At 49.5% G+C, this 21,538-nt stretch overlaps 1 pseudogene; it reads left to right on the top strand.

The window, feature by feature from the left end:
- The first annotated feature begins 2,621 nt into the window (after nt 1-2,621).
- Nucleotides 2,622-21,538, top strand: part of LOC115328462 — a 51,690-nt pseudogene continuing 32,773 nt past the window's right edge.

Here is a 21,538-nt window from a genome sequence, read left to right as displayed (position 1 = left end):
CAGTGGCGCTAGTTAAAACCATTAGTGTTTCATAATTTAAACCCATTCTCCAGGGTAGAAACAGCCATCGGATGGCCCTCAAACATGTCTTTTTGTTAAGGCTCGTCAAAAGCTTAGGCGCAGAAGAGAATGAGCCATCTGCGTTAAGCCCTTATTTTGAACTCTTTGTGTTCACGTTCCGCCAACTAAAAAGCAGGAAAAGAGCGAAAATACGCACCTAATCTCGTCACACCACCGTCTTCTTCCACACAATCCAAACGGTCTGCTATAGTCACCGAATAGCAATAGACGAGAACGTGAACGCAGCGCCTAAAGCCATCTAAAGCCGCGACATCTTCCGAATGCCGTCTGCTACCAACGCGGCAACGCTAGCTTGTACTCCAAGACACAAGCTTCAAAATAGATTGCTCCGCGCGGCGACACGCCCCACTTCGCTCGGAAAAACTAATATAATATCAGGCCCGATGGTGCCTAAGCCCCGTGGGAATCGCCAAGGGTTCGCCATGCGACCGATTTCGGCTCTCAGCGTTGGCCTGCACAACGAATCGTCCGACTTTGGATAGAGCTACCGCGTGCACTTCATCAGACGACATTCAGAAAATGGCATCTGTCTTTGCTGGCTTGAGTCGCAGCGTTCGCACGTTCCTCCATGATCAAGACGATTCGGTGATATAAGGACGCTCACCGTAGCAGACTTATGCCACTGCCAGAGGAGTACCCGAAATGGTATTTACGTAAATCACATTCAGGTTGCCTGTGCCAGGCGAGAACTGTAAATGCCATAAGGAAACTGACTCGTGCATGACCATTTATAAGCATCATACTATATCAGTCATGCCTGATTGATACTAAATTGTACTTGAACTTGAATATTGTCACGCCGGGGAGGTACGTGGAGGCAGTAGAGGCAAGAAGAGCGGTGGAGGATGACAATAAATGAATTTATATTTAAAACAGAAGAAGAAAGGACAGAACGAAAAATAACTAGAAGTTGTGCCAGGCAACCGTTATGACGCTTAACATCTATGTCCTACATGTAAAAAATAACCTCTTGCTATACCGTCAATAAGTCCCAGCCTCAGTGGTAACTCCCCGGTCGAGCCATTCACGAACACTTCCTCGTGGTTGGTGGGTGGGTGCTCAGCGCTCAGATGCCGGACTTGCGGAGCGATGTCCCAGGCCGAGTCCTGATCCTCGTAGCGTAGCCGAGGCTTGCTCGCCGTGTCGCCGAGACCTCCTTCCCTGGCTCGGTGCGTCGCAGAGACCGGATGCTCAGCCGATTCAAAAGAGTTCGATCGCTTCCGCTCTTCGAGCCCACCGCTTCACTTCTCCTCCCACCTAGTAGCACACCCGTGACAAATATAAACACAATATGGTCACGTTCCAAGCATATTCCGGGTAATTTTTTTTTTTTCGAAACAGTTTAAAAAAATATAAAAACGTTTTTACTGTTACGTGAATACGGTTTTCGCTATGTGTTTCTTGAGGTCAGTGGACACTCGAGAGGCGAAAGACCGTCAGAGTTTGGTGAGTAATTGACTAAATTCGGTAATTAACTTTTTAATCAGTGAAAATAGACTTATGGTTCCAATTAGAAATTTTCTGAGCGTCGTCCAAAACTCCTAAATTAGTAATTTTTAGGAAGACTTTGAGCGCGCGAGAAGCGCAGTAGTCCGCTAAAAGAGCAGGTTCAAGGCTGGGGATAGATAAGAGACGGAAAAATTGCGCGGGCGCCTTACTGCAACCACTAGCCTTGTACCTGCTCCAAGAGTGGTAACTTTAGTGCGCTACTACGCTTCTCACGCGCTCAAAGTCCGTTTAAAATTTACTGATTTAGCGGTTTTCGATGACGCTCAGCAAGTTTGTGATTGGAACGATATGTCTATTCTCACAAATTAAACAGTTAATGAACGAATTCTAGTTAATTGCTCACCAGACTGCGACGGTGGTTTGCCCCTCGAATGTCCGCCGAGTTCGAGAAGCATATAGTGAAGACGGTATTAACGTAGCAGTAAATACGCCTTTTATAAAAATCTGTTTCGGATAAAAAATATCACCCGATATATAATAATTACGTAAAAGATTTGGCAACGGCACATATCTTTTCATTTTGGAATTTTTTTTTCTTTTTTGTATTGGTTACGGTTCGGTGTATTATCATTCCGGTCTATTCTTAGTAGTTCAGTGATCAACCGTTCTGGTGGTGGCGACCTTCGACGTCGGGGGGAGGTGTATATAAGATGTAGAGGCAATAAAGTTTTTAGCTGAGTTCAAGACTTTTTCTACTTCACGATTTTCTGTTCTTCGAACCACAGTCTCAGGTTTTCAATCATCATGTATAACTTACACCAGCTCGCCTGCACTTTAACCGTGTTTTATTGACCACACCAGAAGCAGGACTAGTGCATTTCTCTCATTTATACTCTCTCAAGTCGTCGTCGTCGTCGCTGCTTGTTTGTCAAGCGTATGCGTCACTGGAAAGGTTGGGACTGCGATTGGCGGAGCTGGAAGCAGATGTAGCCTGTTTCGGGCTTTCTCTTCGCAAGAACTTCATCGATCCGCTGCTTTTCGAGCATCTTTCAACAGGCAACCTCCCATGGAGAACGAAGAAAAGAATCCTCATGGCATACAGACAAGGAGCGACCAAGAGAATCCACGAACTCCGGAGTGCGTGCGATAGACTGTGGGACATCCTCCTAGGCAAGGGCTTCAGGACAAGCAAAAAATATCGACACTGGGACAATGTCAAGAAGGCGCAGTACAACCAGAATTGGTATGTGAAAAGATCGCATGTTTTGAGCTCAATCAAGATGATGAAACTAAGGAATGTGACTGTGCCTGACGTTTGAATGTATGGTCATGCTGAGTCGGTGCATCAACCAGGTGTAGTGAACCCTTGTACAGAACCGATTTCGGAAACAACAAAAGCAATCCTGAAAAAAAGTCCCAAGTTTTTTTATGAATGTGAAGCCTTCCAGACTGGATATGTTTTTCGCGGTCCAGACCGTTGCACGGTATGTGAATCACAAAAAAAGAGTTTCATTTGTCGATCAAACTGTTGGGAGATTAGGAAAAGTTATGGGGGACGCACACCCGTCGGAGAGGAGGAATTTCAAAGATGTAAACATGGTGAAGAAGGAGCGCTAATCAAAGTCTTTGAAACTCCTTCAAACGGATAAGTCCGGACAGTTTGTGGTCATCCCGGAACAGGTATTCCGGAGAAAGACAGACGACGTTTTGGGGTCGTTGTTCAGGGAATGGAAAGGAAACTTAGGAAAGTTAAGGAGAGACATTTGTAACGTAATAAAAGATGAGGAAAAGGAAAGCGTAGTGAAGAGCATCATGTCCCATTCCACGTCGATTCTATGTTTGAAATTCGTTTTTAAAAGACCACAAGTTTGACATGCCTTTCCGAGATGTTATAAGTGAAACTGGGACTTGGCAGAAGATCGTCTCTTCTTTTCTCAGACGTCGGTTAGGGCTAATCTCCTTGGAGCATTCTCTATCCTTAAGAAATTCAGGAGAGCTTATTGATGTCATGAATAGCAATCACGGTAGGAAGTGTTCAGTTTTCTCAATGGACATAAAGGATCTATATTATTTTCTTGAAAAGAAAAGACTGATGTCGGCGGTAAAGGAACTGTTAGAGCTAAATCTAGTGAAATTTCAGTCAGAGTCGGGAGTGTCGGTAAATGGTTTTCTCATAGTTCTGGACCGATACCTGCAGTCAACAATTATTGAGTATGATGAACGGATGTACGTACAGCAGGAGGGTGTCTGTATAGCATCGTCGGTCGCGCCGCTTTTCGCCGAGTTTTATCTCAACACCCTAGACAGAGTTGTGGTTGAGAAGATGAGAGAGTTGCCGCCAGATGTAGGTTTTGTACGAAGATACGTAGACGATATATTTGTGTGCACTTTTCAAGATAACCTTTCGGATACTCTACAACATGTAATAAGTTCAGCGTCCCCGGAGCTGCGTTTCATTGTGGAAAAGTCGGAGGAAATTGTCGTTCAATATTTGGATTTACGCATTCATGTGGGCAGTGGGCTGTGTTGGGAATATGGGAAGCGGGCACCAAAAGCCGTCCTATTGAGGCAGAGTTGTCATTCTAAAATTGTATAGGCAGGGGTAGTGAAGTCACTGAGGACATATATGTCTTCTTTTCAAACGCACTGAGTAATGCGACGAAGCCGTAATATGCCAAAGATTTTACTTCATATTGCTGCGCGTGAAGCTGGCCAAGTAGGCAGCGCGCCCGTGGCCTAACGGTTATTATACTTGGCTCCCACGTAAAAAAAACGAGGTTCGATGCCTGGCAGCGGCCGGGGGTACTCCTTTTTGTTGTTTCTGTAAATGTTGCGTTATGGTGAAACCATGTTGCTTATTTCAGGTCTGGATGTTCTACGCGCCAAAGCTTCTACGCCGATTGTTCCAGAAGCCCACGCGTGTACAAGGGGCTCCGCGTCGAGAGCCGGAGACAGTAGGGAGTGTCAGCAAGTCGGTTAGACACGAATGGCTCGTCCTCACACACATCGTCGACGCCACTGCGCATGCGCGCGCGAGTCATTGCGGGCTTCGGGAGGCTCTCCTCGTTCGTTTCTACAACTCCAGCCGCTGGAGTCGTTATCGGAACACAGCCTGCACCGTTCACTACTCGGAAAAAAAAAAAAATGGCGGTCGGTTTGTCTGCCGGTTTAGCCCAGCGTTAGGCCTAGGTCAGCGGGAGGCGATTCCCTCTCCATGTTAGTTTGCTTCATTCGAAAGGTTTAACAATGTTACTAGAACCACTCAGTTGGGAAACTGACATAGAGACTGCTCTGAAAAAGTGGCACCGTTCCGTACTCGAGGACGGAGCAAAGGGCGATCACAATGCCGCTATTTCTGCCGCAGCGGCCACTCGAGGAACTGCACGTGTCCTCTATTTTGGCTTCAATCGGCCATTTTGGCGCCGACACAGATACGGTTGAAGGGGTTTCAAGGTAATAAAAATTAATTTGACACCATTGCGAGTTTTTTTACAATGTTACAAGGTCGCTTGTGATGCCTGCTCTACACAAAGCAATGTTTAGTCGACGCAATGATCACTCCGGCCGCCGCAGCCGGCGAGGCAGAACCAGAGTGCCCGTGTTACAACATGTCCAAGGACAGGCAAGGAAAATGTACCTGGCCGTTGAGCACCATCAGGTACCGGTACGACCAGCGCCGCACACTCCCCAAGGAGGAACAGCTCACACTCCAAAAAGGTGACCAGCTCCCGTCGCAGACTCCATACAAGCAACCACATCGCCCGTTGGCAACGCTCTCGCACTTTCGAGGAACAACGGTTGTGCCACAGGACCCACTCGGCCCGCGTGATTACAAGGAAAGCGAAATTCCCTCGGGGCCGACGACCCTGACTGACATAAGAGCGCACACCAGCGTCAGGAAAGGCATGCACCACAAGGCGCCAGAAAATCTGCGCCACCACGCACTGCGCCGTTACGTGGACGTTTGTCTCCACTGCGCTGCAGTTGGGACACTTAACATCACTGACCAAACCCCAACGGAAAAGGCGGTCCTTGTTTAGTAATGAATCCCCAACCTTTCTTCCATTGGAAGTCACACACTTCTCCAGGCAGGCTAGCGTGGAGAGGGGTGGTCCTATGTACGGCAGCCCAAGCCCCGGCGCTGGCGCTGGAAACTGCTATGAGTAGAGGATATCAAGACGAAACGCCGGAGCCTCAACAATGTCTTCTTTTGATACATGGGCGCGGAGCTGCCGGAAAGTCTCAATAGCAGCTCTGTAGAAAGGAGGTAACGTTTCCACGCGAGCGCCAATGAGGGGCGGTTGCGAGGGTTCCAGGTCACTATACAATGTCCCGAGAAAATACACTGCCAGCGGACGGGCCGGGTTGTCCGTGTCATCGAGGGTAGTCAAGAGGGTCTTGAGAGCTATAGTGGACGCTGTCAGTTTTATACAAGGAAAGCTCCAGCCACCGCGCTCTCGAGGGAGGCTGAGCGCGGGGCGACCCACCAGAGCCGTCTTGCCTGCCCAAAAAAAGGACACGAGAGAAGAGCGCGCCCGGCGTACAAACGGAGACGGCGGTGAAGCTACGCGCGCGACCTAACGTAGTCGACCGCAAATCACTGACTGTGCCAAATAACGCCTACGGCCATTGGGAAGGCATATCACCCGGCATCTTCTACGCACGAGTTTATGTCACGCGCAAGCGCCGACCACGTCTCGCGTGCCACGCTGTCTCTATCAAAGGTCTCCCCCAAAATTTTGACAGTTGTGTCAACGGGGAGCGGCAAGGGATCGGACGGAAGATCGCCAATGCATACAATCTTGGACTTGGTGGAGTTTAGCTCTTCTTCGGACAAAGTCGCATAGGTCGTTAAAACCTGAAGCGCCCCCAGAACGCTGTCGCCATCACGGGCGAAGAGCATCACATCGTCGGCGTACGCAGTCACCTTGACCTGACCAGTTCCTGGGAGCTGTAGGCCACGAACGTTCGAGGCTCTCTCCAGTCCAAGAAGGAAAGGCTCCATCCAAACTGAGCACAAACAGGAGTGCGGAGATAGCGCACCCCTGACGAACACCCCGCGTGACCGGAAAGCGTGCGGCCGGAATTCCATCGACAAACAAGTCGCTTTGCATACCGTTGCAGAGACACTCGAACAGAGAAATGGTCTTCGGAGGTAATCCAAAGGCAGCCAGCACCTTGAACATATATTTGTGTTCTACGCGATCGAAGGCTTTGGCCTGATCAAGGGATACTAGCAGAGCGCCTACCCGTCGAGATGGCATGTACTCCACGAGGTCCCGCGTAAGGGCGACCAGAAAATGCATGGTGCCACCTGGAACCGAGCATGTCTGACGCAGATTAGTCAGTTCTGGGAGTACGGTCTGCATCCGCAACGACAAAACAGTGGTCAGAAGTTTGTAGTCCGCGTTCAACAACGTAATTGGGAGCCAAGCACCCGGGTCGCAAGGACTTCCCCCTCCATGGGGAGAAGGACTATACGACCAAGCCGGAAGGATGCAGGAAGGCACTGTCCCTCAAAGAAAACCCGTAAAACGCCGGAAAAAAAGTCGCAAAGGACGAGCTATAAGGTTTTATAAAATTCTGTTGGGAGTCCGTCCGGCCCGGGTGCCGAGCCTTATTTCGTCCGAGAAAGGGCGTGTTGAAGCTCCACCGGGCTAGGGGCCTGTTCTAAGGTCGAACCAAAATCGTCGGGAACTGCTGGAATCCCACAAAGAAATGAGTGGTCGAGCATTTCTGGGCGACTAGCCTCATCTTCTGCCTGCACGAGAGCCCTAAAGTGGGAGGCGTAGGTTGGAAGGTGGACTGCGTCTGGGGAGGTGCTTCTCGAGAGAACAGGGGCAGGGCTCTACAAGGGCGCGTTAGAGCCCGACCGCTGAGCCCGCCGGGTGTATCGCAGGACTTCGGGATGAGTCGCTGGACAACGGTTCACGCAAGAAAGCGTGGAAGCCGTTGTATCAGTGCGGAGCAGGCACTGGTAGCGTTGCTGGAGTTGTGCCAAGTACGTTTGCATAATAGAGGTGGCAGGACCACCCCTGCGGACAATGCGTATGCGGAGAATCGTATCCTGAAGGAGCTCTCGCCGGTCCGCTCGAAGATGCCGCCCCAGCATGGCGCATAAATCCTGCCACCTGCCCTTGAGATGTTCCCACGTGGCGGGGGTCGGGCGCATTCCAACAAGAGGCTGTTTTATTAGGTTGGACAGCGTCATCTTGGCTGATTCATTACGAAAAACTTGAACATCCAGACGCCAAGGACGCATCCCGCTCGCTTTGGGTAAAGAAAGAGCGACGATAACGGGGCTATGATCCGATACGCGAACCGGAGTCGGCGGAAAAACATCCGCGGGGCATGACATCAGCGCCGTGGTCAACCGACGAGACACGTAAACGCGATCTAAGCGGCAGCTGGTCCTGCCGTCGCTCCATGTGGATTGAAAACTGGCGCCATGAAGGAAAGACCACGCATCCTCAAGCTCAAAATGACGCACCAGTCTCTGGAGTTCGCGTACATACCAAACTTATCGTCCCATTCCCGGGGCCCGGATGTCTGTCATCGAGTCAAAAACGCAATTCAAGTCTCCCACAATGAGGCAAGGACAAGCATCGAGTAAAAGGACGTCGAGGTTGTTAAAGAAAGAATGCGAAAAAGCGTGGTTCGCGGGGGCATGAACGTTAACAAGCCTGTACTTTATGCGCTGAAAAACAAAATCAAAACGGATCACCTGACCCTCCGTATCAAACAAATAGGAGCCATGACGCAGCAGTTTATGGTTCAAAACCACAATACCAACGCCGCACAAAGGCTGCGATGCGAAAGAAAAAAAAGACGTCACAGAAAAAGCAGCCTCAAATTCTGCAACCTCACGCCGGCTTGAAAAATTTGTTTCCTGGGACCCTAACCTGGACACTTGGCGAAAAAGTCGGCGAGAAACCTGGTGGCCGTGATTTGCCAACTCCGGACTTGACCTTGGCGGCGGCCAATCAGAGCCGCCGGATTTCTCGCCCTGAAGGCAGAGGATATCGCCAGCTGATTGTCTGGCAAAGTGTAATATCTCCGTCTGCTTCGCCCGGTTGCAAAAGCCACGAACGTTAAAGGAAATAATTCGCAGACTAGCCAGAAAAAAAAAATCGGAAAAATTAATAAAATAAAAAGGAAACAGTACCTTGTAACATCTACTGACTAAATGTCCTCAGCCGAGCTTAACGAGGTGTCACGTGAGCTCGGTCGCGGCTTCTTGGGGCGACGACCAGCCTTGTCTCGACTTCGAGGGGAACGAGTGACGCTGCTTGAGATGACGCACTTGGCGTCCTGGGCCAGACCCCGGCGTGCGTCTGTCGGGTCCGAGTCGCCTGAGAGGTCCGAGGGCTCCGAGCTGTTGGTTGAGTCCTTGTTGTCTGCCGTCACTGGCTCCACCGAGGTACTTGGCGCTCCCAGAGAAGAAAGGCAGAGGTCCCCCACCACTGGCGACTCCTCCTCCATGATGACGAGGCACTCGCCGTCGCTAGATTCCTGAGGTCTTCCGTCACCTCGCTCCACCGGGTGTAGGTGTGCGCAGTGACAGATTAGGTGCCGGTGCGACGAGTTGCGTCTCGGGGCCATCGCACCCGCCGCGTCCGGCAGCGGAGCCGGGGGCGGTCGTTCCCCTGACAGCGCGGACTGGGAGTTCTCCGAATCGACGTTGGCTTGGTTAGGGCTGTGGGAGCTCAGTCTGGGCGGCTGGGCGAGGAGGAGTCACCTCACGTGCTGGGGACAGCGCGGGAAAATCAGACGAGGCTGTCCCAGCGACCATAGACGAGTAGCTCCGCCGAACCACGCAGTCCACAGTTGCGTGGGAGCCGCCGCACCGCCGGCAGTCGGACGTGCAACCCTCCGTGGCGTGTCCGAAAACAGCGCACCGGTCGCAGTGCTCTGTCGTGCAGTTAACGCGAATATGTCTTTCCAGTCGGCACCGCCGGCATACCCGCTTGATGCCCGTGTACTCGGAGGTCGCCCGGTGGCCTCCGATACGAAGGAAGTCCGGGACCGGGTCCGACTTTTCATCTCGATTCTCACATATCTTGTACCGGTTTTCACTGTTGGTGTACTGCGGTACATTGCCTCCGTGATTTCCAGGACCTTCCCGTGAGCGGACAGGGCTTGGACCAGCAGGTCGTTGCGGACATAGGTGGGCAAAAACCTGCAAGTGTCGTTCGTGACCTGCGGTTTGGCTGGAAGGATGGGGACTTGGGTAGAGGCGATGGTGACGACGCCTGCTTCGATGAGCTTGGCGGCGGCGGAACGGCTGTTGATAACGATTTCAAAACTTTGCGCACCAAGGTGCTGCGCTGAATAGACTTCAGGAAGTCCGACAATGCCGACGACTGCATGAATGAGGTCGTCCGGGGAGGTGCCTAAAGGCACGACAACGACGAAGGCGCGAGCCTTTGGCGGGGGGGGCACTGCGGCGCTGACGCAGCAGCCACGACGATGCGTCTCTCAGGGTGCCACCCGCGTCTCCCAAGTGGACGCGCCGCGAAGTACTACCTAAGTTAAGATGCGCCTAGGTCGGGACGCGCTACCTGAAATCACCGCTGAGGCATGGTTGTATAAAAACAATACTGATTGTGCTGCAAAACTTTGCAAACTAAAGATTTTAGAAAACATCACACGCCCCTCATTTTGCATTAAACTCCAATAGAAGTAAAATAGTTTCTTTCCGTTGGTTTTTCCGCAAAAACGTGCTTTCTAAAAGCTGAAGGCGGCTACAGTAAAGACAGATGATGAAGGGTGGCGCAGTTGTATTTAGCTCGGTCTCGGTGGATGCCACCGGCCCAGGTTTCAACGGCGAGTTTCCCAACTGAGGATTCTAGTAACATTGGATTGAACCAGGTCATTGCGAGGACAGCGTACAATGCTAAACGATTGTGAATGCTGTAAACTACGCACGCTAGTAATTTGTTAGCAATCTGCGAAGTGACTATAAAAAATAGAATAAAAAAAAAAACGCGAGCAGGCGAAATTATTTGGTTCGACGGCACACAACGTCAACGATCGTTCAAGTTCCTGATGACGAACACACGCCACCTACCTTTGCGGTCGTTCAGACACTTTTTACTTTATCTAACTTCGTAGGTCTTGAAATTCCGACCAGTAGATCGTACACCGGAAACAAGCCGCCACGGTCTTGCACGTTGAAGAACGTTTCCCATATTTATTGAAAAGTGGCGCTGCCGGTAAAGCGCAAGCGTCATCATCGTTTACATGGTTAGACCAGTTTTACGATTTCCTAAAATGCGTTAAATTTCACGTACGGTTTTAGAGGACGGACTAGCTGCACCCTTCATGATTTCAGAACCGTGTAGTCTAAGAACGACTAGCAAAAACTCCTTAGTCTTTCGGCAGCGCTCGATCTTGCTGCTACGCCGACACCGATGCCTGGGACGCCCAATTATTTGGTCGTTTTATATGGCACATAGTCGCGATATTAAACCTTTAGTTTCTTTATTTCACCCCTGTCTTGCCGTGTGTCATCCATGATATTCTGGTGGAAGAGCGGGGTAACGCGTCCATGTGCGGACCCCTCGTACATAACCAAGGACTCGTCAACCAATTCCCACCCCAAGCCCGGCGAGAAGACCACTCTTCAAGGAACTCAAAGCTCGAGCCAGCTACCGCACCCAGGAAGCGTATCCGGAATTCGGTCTTCTGCTAGACAATAAGGAATCAAATCCGGCGATGAACTCCCAATCTCCTCCTGGACTACCACCTGTCGTCTACCTGCCTATCGCCCCTCGCACGCCGACGTCTTTCCACGGTGACGTTTGCGAAGATGTGGAGGACTGGCTGCAGCACTACGAACGTGTGACCCACTACAACGCATGGACGGCAGAACAGCGCCTCCAAAAAATTGCTTACGACTTTAGGGAACGGCAAGTCAATCATTTGAGAACCATGAGGCTTGCCTTACGACGTGGGAGACATGCGTTTAGGAGCTGAAGCGGACCTTCACATACAAACAGCGACGATAACGAGCGAAGGACATCCTTCGAACAAGGTGCCAAGGTCTCAACGAGAGCATGACAAGCTTCGCTGAAGACTGTGCGCTCGCGCCGACCCCGGGGCTTCCGAAAACAAGAAGCTGCGCGTCCTGATAAAAGGCGTGAAGAGCGAAATTTTTGGCGGCGTCGTTCGCTATCCCCCGACAACCGTGGATGAATTTGTTGCTGAGGCAACAAACATTGAACGAGCGCTGTCGGGCAGGGCGTGCCATTATCACATACTAGTCGGTGTAGCTACCACCTTATCCCTTCCTTCTTCCTACCCTGACCTCGGCGACGTTGGCATCGAGAACCATCAGGGGGATCGTTCTATATGTTGTTCGAAAACAAAAAAAAAAAAAAACTGAAACGGTTGCTCCCTTCTCCAGGACGACCAGCCACTGTTTCGATCGCAGAAGTTGTTCGCAAGAAGGTACACCAGGTGCTCTTGCCAAATGCCCCCGTCGCAGTGGCTCCAGAACAGCCGGCCCTGACCTACCCCGTTGCCGCCAGTGGAGCACCTCCCGTCACACGACAATATCAGCCAGCCCCCCGACGTGAGGCACCAGCCCCGCAGTACGCTGCACGCCCAGAGCAGCGTGGCACGAGGAAGACCAACGTTTGGAGGACGGCAGGCCGACACTCCCTTTGCGACCACTGCAGAGAAGCAGATCACATCCACCGGCGCTGTCCCGACCGGCACCTTGGACTTCGCGGTTTAATGCAGAACGACCCACGTTCAAGGAACGGCGAGCATCTACGGTAAGTTGAAGAATATCTGCGAAGCTCATTACCTCCGGTGCCATCACCAATTCGAGGATTCCACTCTTCCCCACCCCGACGTCCTGCTTCACACCTTCGCCGCTCTCGCCGTGACAGCCTGTTCCGTCTGGAAAACGGAGTGCGGCAACGCCTGGAGAGGACGTTGCCAAAAAAGGACGAAGCAAAGAGCCTCAAAGATCACCGGAGATTTTCCACTTTAACGACGATACGCCACGGAGGTACGCTTCTGCGTCGCTTTCATACAACCTCAATATAGTTATCGACAGCCACAACGCGACGGCACTCATCGACACCGGAGCAGACTTTCAGTCATTGGTGGGAGGCTCTCTCGCCGCCGGCGAAAAGTGACAACGCCATGGGATGGACCTCAGATACGAACCGCTGGAGGACACCTCATTCCACCCGTCGGAAGACGCACCGCTCGCGTGGAAATTTATGGCGAAACCTGTCCGGTGAAGTTTGTCGTTCTTTAGGACTGTGCAAGGGACGTTATCCTCGGAATGCACTTCTTGTGCGAGTATGGTCCTGTCATTGATCTGGAAGCGAACATGTTGACGTTACAAAAACCTGTCCCACCACCGGTGAAGAGAAAAAAAACGACGTCATCCGTGGTCCGTCTCTTTGCGACCATGTAGACCTGCCGCCAGGGTCAAGTATTTTTGTACCTATCGATACCACTAAAGTTTCCTGCGTCAATGTAATGCTCGAGGGCAGCGTCCAGTTGCTTCGATGAAGAGGACTCGGGGTCACAAGAGGTGTAACAGAGCTTCGAGATGGGCGCGCCACGGTCCTCGTTACAAACTTACGACAAGAGCCACAGAACCTTACTAAAGGGACCCCCGTGGGCACATCGCGCAACTTCATAACTCAACCGCCATCACTGCAGTCGCCAAGGAATCGTCTTCACCGCAGCCCCAGAGAACGCCACCCTTGAAACAGGATATCGATCCCAAGCTTCTTGCTACAGAACGACGACGCCTGCTTGACCTCTTCGGCGGGTTCACTGAGTACTTTGCCACCTCCTTAAGGGTGCGACAAACGGCGGCGAAACACCGCATTGTTACCGACGACGACGCGCTCCCTGTGCACCAGTCGCCGTCGGTCACATTTCAGCACCAGTTCATATCGACAACGGCCACATTTCGGCAGTGGAGAGCAAGTTGCTAAATGGAGCAGCTTCGTGGGGTAGCCCATGCATTCAGATTATCCAGACGTCCTTGTTTGTTAGGGTCACCCTGGCGAACCTCAGGAGCGCACAGTATAAAAGGCGTCCGCAGAAAAGAGCGGAGGCGCGACCATGCCAAGCCAACGTTTCCAACGGTCCACTGGTCAAAGCTCCGCATCCGCGACTTTGCCAGGGTTACGCAGCCATAGCCTCTGCCATTGAAATGCGCTCGAGCAGCAAAGAGAGAAGGATGAAAAGGAGAAGCGAGTGAAGAAGAGAGGGCGCGCCGCGGTAGAAGGAGGTCGGAAAGGGAAATGGTTTGCAGGGGTACTTATGTATGCACCACGCCTGCTCCTAGAGGCACAAGTCGTCGGATGAATGCAGAGAATGGATGGATAGACGAATACGGCTGGCCCAGAGCCGTGTAGAGAGAGTTTGAGCAATGGGATCTGCGGGCAGAGCCAGAGCGTGCGCCAGACGCAGAAAGAGCGCTTGACATGCTCTCTTGGCCAACCTGAAGCCGAAAAGAATCCTCTATTGGTGGTAGCGAGAAACAGTTTTAATCATAGGTATATGGTTTTAATAAGAGCGTAAGAGTTAAATGTAGTAACCCTTCATGGTTGCAAAATAGGGTGCACGTGATGTTTCGATCATGATCATGCATAAATATATAAAAAAACGAATGTGTCGCTCAACTCTGTTTTGCCCGGACACTGTGTGGCCACTCGGACGGCAGATTCCCGGCCCTCGGCGTCGGGCGTACGGATTATGTCGATCGTTCTGCTACTCGCACTCTTCCATCATGATTTTGGATGACCATGAAACATCACGTGCACCATACACTCTTAGAAAAAAGGGTATGGATAGTCCTCCCTTAGGGGAGGAACGGTCTTGTAACCTATGTTCCTTTAGAAAGGGAGAAACTTTCGTCCCTGAAGCAGGGGAGCAAAGTTCCTCCGTCGCTTGCATCTCAATATGGCGGCCCCAAATCGAGCAAATCGAGCCCAATAAGGCTTGACGAGGACGCTACGTCTCTTGTACGGGACGAGAGCAGCAGCAAATAAAAGCGTAACATGAGCTCCCCGCAAACTGTGTTTATTTCCGAAGCCAGATTCCCCCCACAGGTACAGAAACTTGCGTTTCGAAAGCAGTTACTCAGTCTTCTCGTCGACAGCACTGCGATGTTAAACGGAGACAACCGATACCCAGTTACTTTGCGCACTTTGCGTCTTACCTTTGGTGTTCCTCGAGTCACAATCCCTTCGTCAACCGCACATCACGGAGAAGGGTAAACTCAATCCGCGAAACCAAAAGCCGCTCTCAAAAGAACAAACTCGAAGCCGCTGTTTATCGCGTAGCGTGAAAGAAGGTTAAATCGCTAGCCACCAGATGGTGGGGTCAAGCAGAGTAATTGCAAGTAGCTGGGCTACGTGGCGCTAGGTACCGCCCAATTCATGTTCTACAAAAAAATAATTTCTTTCAGGCCACTACTCCGCTTGAGATTCTCTATTGAACACATATTACGCTTATTACAACTATCAGGTGAACAGACATTGAGCGCATACACGGCGCACACAAATATCAATACAATGAACACCACACTAACCCGAACACTAAACCCGTGCTCTGCGTTTCCGTCTTTTATACTGGTCGTTTTGAACGTACGGAACCTTTCGGTGACTCCCTAAGCAATAAAAAATATTCCCAGCATGTTGATTTCTTCCCGGCAATGTCATACCTCTGAGAGTATTTTGAATGGCTCAGGGGATGAATCTCTTATTAAAAAGTAAACTCTCGATCATGCCGTAATTACTTGAAAGCCAATAAATCGAGCCGCTCCAATGCGGTTCAAAGCCATGAGTTTGTTTCCCCACACGGCACGTCGTAGCCTGTATTTCTATTGGTTTTTCTATTCGTGCTGTTCGCGCAAAGCTGCAATTGCCGTCTTGAATTAATCTCTGTAGAGCGGATATTCACTCAGCTGGAAGTGATGCTTCACGGGCTGAGAAATCGCTTTTCGATCAACTTGAATGCAGACAAAGCCGCGACTTGCGGCAGGTACGGAACTCCGCCGTGGCGAGCCCGAAAACTTCTAGCGCTCATCCCAGCACGCCACTTGGAGGGCAGTTCCTCCAGGAACCGTAGTATATTTAAACAGCAAAATAAAGGGTAGCTTTTTTTTTTTCGATTTTACCTACTATTGTTTTTTAATGCCGAAATTCCATACTGTAAATATACGTACTTTCCGTCACGATTTCGTACTGTTCAGTCCTTGCCCCAGAGCGCAATCGCTCTCGGGGACGAGACAATTCCGACAGTCACATTGGCCACTGTACGATAGGAGCCTCTACTGCCCAGACCAGCGTTCCAACATGACTATCCGCACGTTGATCGATTGCACGTGATCCCTCAATTGGTATTAGACTTTTTAATATAAAGCGGAATGTCAACCTGCGACACCCCGCCCACTCCGATCACGGCCCGACCAGCGGCATCAATGCGCAACAGTTTACGATCTCATCTTCTTGTTACACCACTGATACGCGAACACACGGTCACATCGGCGATAATTCCAGTCTTCTGTTCACAACCCACAACACTGCCATCACGATGTTGCAGCTATGTTGCTGACACGCTCAAACACAGAACCACGTTGAACGCCGGTTGTACTCGGCATCGGAAAACAGAACCGAACTCAGCACGGAAGGCACACAGGCAGCCGGCAGCAAAACCTGCCTGTCTTGGACGCAGTTCCTGTGGTTTCCACAACGTCGGAAATGTCGACACAGTTCAGCGTGGTTTCGCTAATGTAATTCCGTGCCGCGTGATTCCCGAAATCCGGAGACGGCCATCCCCCAGTGTACGTGGCGCTGCTGGCACTGCTCCGGAACTTCGCTGTTTCTAGCGGCTTCGTTTGCTCGTTTGATAAAATTAGTGATAAAAACGTCAATGCAACCGAAATGTTCTGCACGTTTAGACTAGAAGACGGAATTACAGGCGGCCTTCGCTGCCGCTGAAGCTCAATCAACTCAACAGCTATTTATTAAACAACGTGCGCGACCTGCTCAAAAAACGAAACCAAAAGAAGATGAGTCGGGAGGGTGAAAGCTTTCTCCCGTCTGCCTGGAGAAGGAGAAAAACGTTTCGTTCCTCCCCTTTTCTCGTGTCCGCTTGGGGGCGCGTCAGTAGAAGGGAGGAAGACGCGCCGTTGCTACTTTTTTCCTCCATTTTTTCCTAGAGTGTACTTTCAATAACCGAGAGCTACACCGACGCACCTACTACGTTTGTTTCTTGCGACCACCGCCAGGGTAATATTTCCGGCTTCTGGTTGGCCACATTCGAATATGTGAAGATACCCTGGAACTAGGGGTGTCGCGAATTTTATCAACCCGGATTTTTAGGTTGAACTTTTGGTGTTCCACTATACTCCGTTCCACTCTTAGCGTGCAACGCTGTCATAGCTACTGGCGCGAGCGCGTGGCTTCATTTATGGTTTTGGTTGCGCGAGAACGCGTGCAAATGATCAACGAGATCAAGCCCCATGCTCGCGCCAGTAGCTTCGACAGCGCTGCACACTAAGTATGAAACAGAGTATAGGTCAAACCGGTTGGACGAACTTCGAACTTTTAACCAGATTCGACCCGTTTGACTTTGTGGACAGTGTAGCCAGACCTCGATAAAAGGATGTCTAGGTTTGGATAATTTTTTTTATGCAAATAGTTACTTTAATTTTATGAACAGTTGCAATTTAAAGAAACTAATGTAATCACTGAAGGAGTTAAGAATTTTTTTTTGTACTGTATTAACTGAAATAACCAATCAGTGCTGCCCTTAATCCATCCCTTAGCCATCACCATTCAATCCGAAGCCAACTGACAAGCCTGTCGCACATGTGCATTGCAGTCGAACCTGAGTCCAACCATTGTCAAACCCTTGTCGAATTTTCACAAGAAGTTTGAAAAAGTTGAACATGGTCGAACTTGAACCTCGACGGGTTCGCGACACCCCTCCCTAGAACACGCCCAGCACGCTTTGGGCCAATGGCGTCTCCTCATTTGCGTCCTATACCTCCCAATGAATGGCCAAATTCTCCGGCTGTGGGCTAGCCCCATTAAATCGGGCGTTGGGTTGCGCCACCTGGTAAGTGTTCTGCGGCTCCGGTGGTTTGCGCCCGTGCACTTTCCTTTCTCCACTTTTTTCTTACAGACGCTTTTTATATTTTTTTTCATGATTTAAGACACGGAAGCAGGTTTATCCGCGTGATTTTCATCCATATTTTACTTTTTGCTAGACATGGTAACATAGAAATGATTGCCCTGAATGTTTTACATACCACACAGGACAGCAAATGATCATAAACATGAACATTATAACACTGATTTATATAACATGAAATTATTTATACACCATGTGGCACAAGGCATGAAACTAGCTCCGTGGTTCCAATAAATCTAGACCCTTGCAAATAAATCTCCAAGAAAAACATGGTGGAAGGTTTATAGGCGCTGCACTTGTTCATAAATATTATAATACTCAAATTAATTAAAAGTGCACCACCTCATCATTTTTGTAAAGCGAAAAAATCATTTTCTTTTAAATTTAGGAGCAGTTTTGTTCCCTGCATACATGGTGCTAACGTAAGTGTTCAATTAAAGGAAATCAAAAGTCCCACCGCGCCACGCGTGTTCGATTTCAAATCGAACACGCTTGGCGCGTGTTCGATTTGAAATTTTTATACCCGGGATCATGTCCTGAAAAATGTTGACAAGCAAGCCAGACTGAAGCAAGGATGTTTATCAATATGTCTTGCCACTTACTGAATGGTAGAAAATGCTTGAGCATTAGTTTTGATGCGCAGACAGACGACACGGCGTCCTCTTTCAAACGCTTCTTGTTGAAATATACGTCGGCCAAAAAAGGAGAACAGTGAATAGGTAGCGCTCCTTTGTTCGTGTGTGGTCCTTGGCGTACGATGCTCACCTTAAATGTATAATTATAATAACAACATATACTAAAAGTTACGTTCACCAGACTTGGCAGTAACGAACTAACGTACTTCCGAACCGAAACCATACCTGTGATCCGTTGGAAACAGCATAAGAGAGACGTAAGCCGTCTTAGTCGAATTATCACCTCATTTAGTAAAGCAGTATCGCCCAGGCATTGTCAAACTTGGCCTGTTGCCAGCGGAGTGAAACGACGAAGAGAAGTAGTGCCACTGCTCTACCGAAACTCCCTTCACGGAAACCAAAACCGGCGGACCGAGCCGCCACAACCCCGGCGCGTCCGAAACCGAGGAGACAGTGACTGTTGCTTCCTTAACGAATTACCCTCGCTTCACAATACGAAAAGAACAAATCGACAAAACGCCACGTTTTGCGGCGGACAGTTTGGAGGGGCACTTATATATGCACGACGGTGCCGGCCTCTACGGCATTTCTCCGAACCCCTGGTGATGCGTTGGCCGGTTTCTGCTGAGGAAGCCGAGATAACTTGTTTCGTCACTTGAGCATTGTTTTGAAATTCGTTAAACTCACTCTCCTTCTTATGCAACTTCTTCCCCATTTTCTTAATTTTTTTTTTCTTGGCAGAAAATATAAAGACTTGCGTAAAGGTTACAATGAGGGCTTTGCAGGTTACCTCGCTTTTTAAATGTTACTCTGTAAGGGTTACACGTCGGTTGCCATTCCAGTAACCTTTACATCGGCGTTGTGGCTTTCAGTTGGGCCTTGTAACCTGTCATCTTGAAGAAAATAACTTAAACTTTAAAACAGCTGTCGTAACCTTTTTAGGTTTCTCCGGTGTAGAAGTTATATTATAGGTTACCGAGCTTAAAGTGTGCGTTACGGTTCTCGCCGTAACAAAATAGCTCACAGTTAAACAGTTAAAACCTGCAGCGTCTGAAAATGTAACGTTGTTTATTTATCTCGTTCATCATTATTACATAATACTGAATATATGTTATCATTAATTGTATTAGCATTTATCACGTGGTGTTTACCAGTATGATCAACGCAATCACAAGTTTGTATCGCCGAAAAAGAAGTGCTTGGCTGAGGCTAGTGTTTCGTCGTTTCTGCTGCAATTTCTTGCATCTGCGTCGAGAGTGCAAGAACGCAGATTTACGCCTGCGTTCTTTTGCTCCTTATGCCTCACCTTGGGCCTAACCTTACGTGATGACGTGTCACGTACGAATACGTCATCACGAGTCTCATTGGGTTAAACCAAACGTTAGTCGTAATCATGCGAAGTAATTGATCATATGATCCTACGTATTTAGGCCTAACGTAAGGTTAAGCCTAACCTTACGTTGGTCCTAATTACGTAAGTTACATGAACAGCCCATGAAGACGTGTTTACGTGATCACGTAATCTTACGTAATTATGCCTAAATCAATGTTAGGCCCAACCTTACGATTTGTCTAATTACGTAAGTTTGCATGCTTAAATGGTTGGTTAGGCCTAACCTTACTTTGGACATAATTGCGTAAGATCACGTGGTTACGTGTTACTTATTCACGCAGTCATGAGTTAATCACATAATCCCCTTACCCTGAGGCGCCGCCATTGTTACGTTGGGCCTAATTATCCGAGAATAGTCGAATATATGATCGCGTGATCACGTATCATGATGAGTTAATCATATAATACTTTCACCCCGAAGTACCACCGTTGTTACGTTGAACCTAATTACGTCAGATCGTGTAACCACGTAATCACCATATTATGTGCTGAGCACGCAATCCTCTTGCCCCGAGAGCGCCTCTTCTGCTTGTGTTCTGTGTATTTTATGTGTTCAGTGATTTATATTTATCAACCATGTAGCGTTCAAAAGTCAGAAACACATCTAAAAAAATCTTTTTTAGAGTGTGCTGGCTAAAGAGAGCCATAGGAAGACTGATACAGCCTTCTTTAACTGACCATATCAATATCTAAATACACCAAAGGAAAAACAATAGGCAGCTGTAGCATGCCGGTTGAAGAGAGCCATAGGATAACTCACAGACCTTTCGTTAGCAGGACACGTATGAAGGTAAAAATGGCTAAAGCAACCAAAGGAAAAGTTATAGACCGCTATAGCATATCGGCTTAACAAACCCGTAGGGTAAGCCACATAGTTCTTAGCCAGCCATTAGAAAAGCTAAAGAGCGCCATGGCTCGACAGTGATAGGGCCGTAGACAAAGCTAAAGAATCCCATAAAGACGAGCATTGAAAATGCTGAAGACAGCCGTGGAAGTTTTTTTAGCTAATTGGGCCAAATAGCTAAAGCCGACCGTACACAGAATTTTCTATAGCCGACCATAGGACATTTTTGTAAGGGTGGGGTCTATTTTACTCTTATGTCGATATTTCGGACATTCCCAGATCAAGTGTAGGATGTCCACCTTGACACACATGTCGCAGTAAGAAAATAGAGCTGACCTTCTACCCTTGCTCCACAAGGCTAGGCATGCGGGCGATAGGGTGGCGTCTGCTTTTACTCGAGTTAGTAGCACTTGCCCTCTGCGGCCGAACAACTTGGAAGTGAGTCCGGGAAGATCCGGTTCGGATCGGCGCTTGTCTAGTCTCGATTTTATGGCTTCTATGATCCTCGCCCTCTCCTCAGCCGGGTCGTACTCCCGGTGTTCCCAGTCGACGGGTTACAGAGCCCGCTCCTCAGAGCGAGTTGTCCAGTCGTACCGGTGATCGATGCGTGGATATGGCGGCTCATCGTCTCGTTGCCCGGGAAGAGCTAGAAGAGACGCGCGGGCGAGATTGTGAGCCGCTTTGTTTCCGGGAATCACGGCATGGCGTAGAACCCTTTCAATTCTTGTTGCGACTCCTCTCCGCGAACAAAGTTCTGAATCAAGTTTCTTAATATTCCGCACTTGGGCGCTGGGACTGTTGGGGGTGCGGCTCTCCTTGACTGCCTTCTGAGAATCTAAATATCCGCAGATTCTCAGGAAGGGGGCCAAAGTGCACACTGATGATCTCGTGTGCGAGCCGAATGGGTGCTAGCTCCCAGCTCTTAGGTGACATTCAAGGTGGAAGGGCTTCGCC

Source organism: Ixodes scapularis, unplaced genomic scaffold, assembly GCF_016920785.2.
Source record: "Ixodes scapularis isolate PalLabHiFi unplaced genomic scaffold, ASM1692078v2 PGA_scaffold2__306_contigs__length_199485367, whole genome shotgun sequence".
Lineage (NCBI taxonomy): Eukaryota > Metazoa > Arthropoda > Arachnida > Ixodida > Ixodidae > Ixodes > Ixodes scapularis.
The sequence above is the reverse complement of the archived record's forward strand: the minus strand, read 5'-3'. Positions and strand labels throughout refer to the sequence as shown.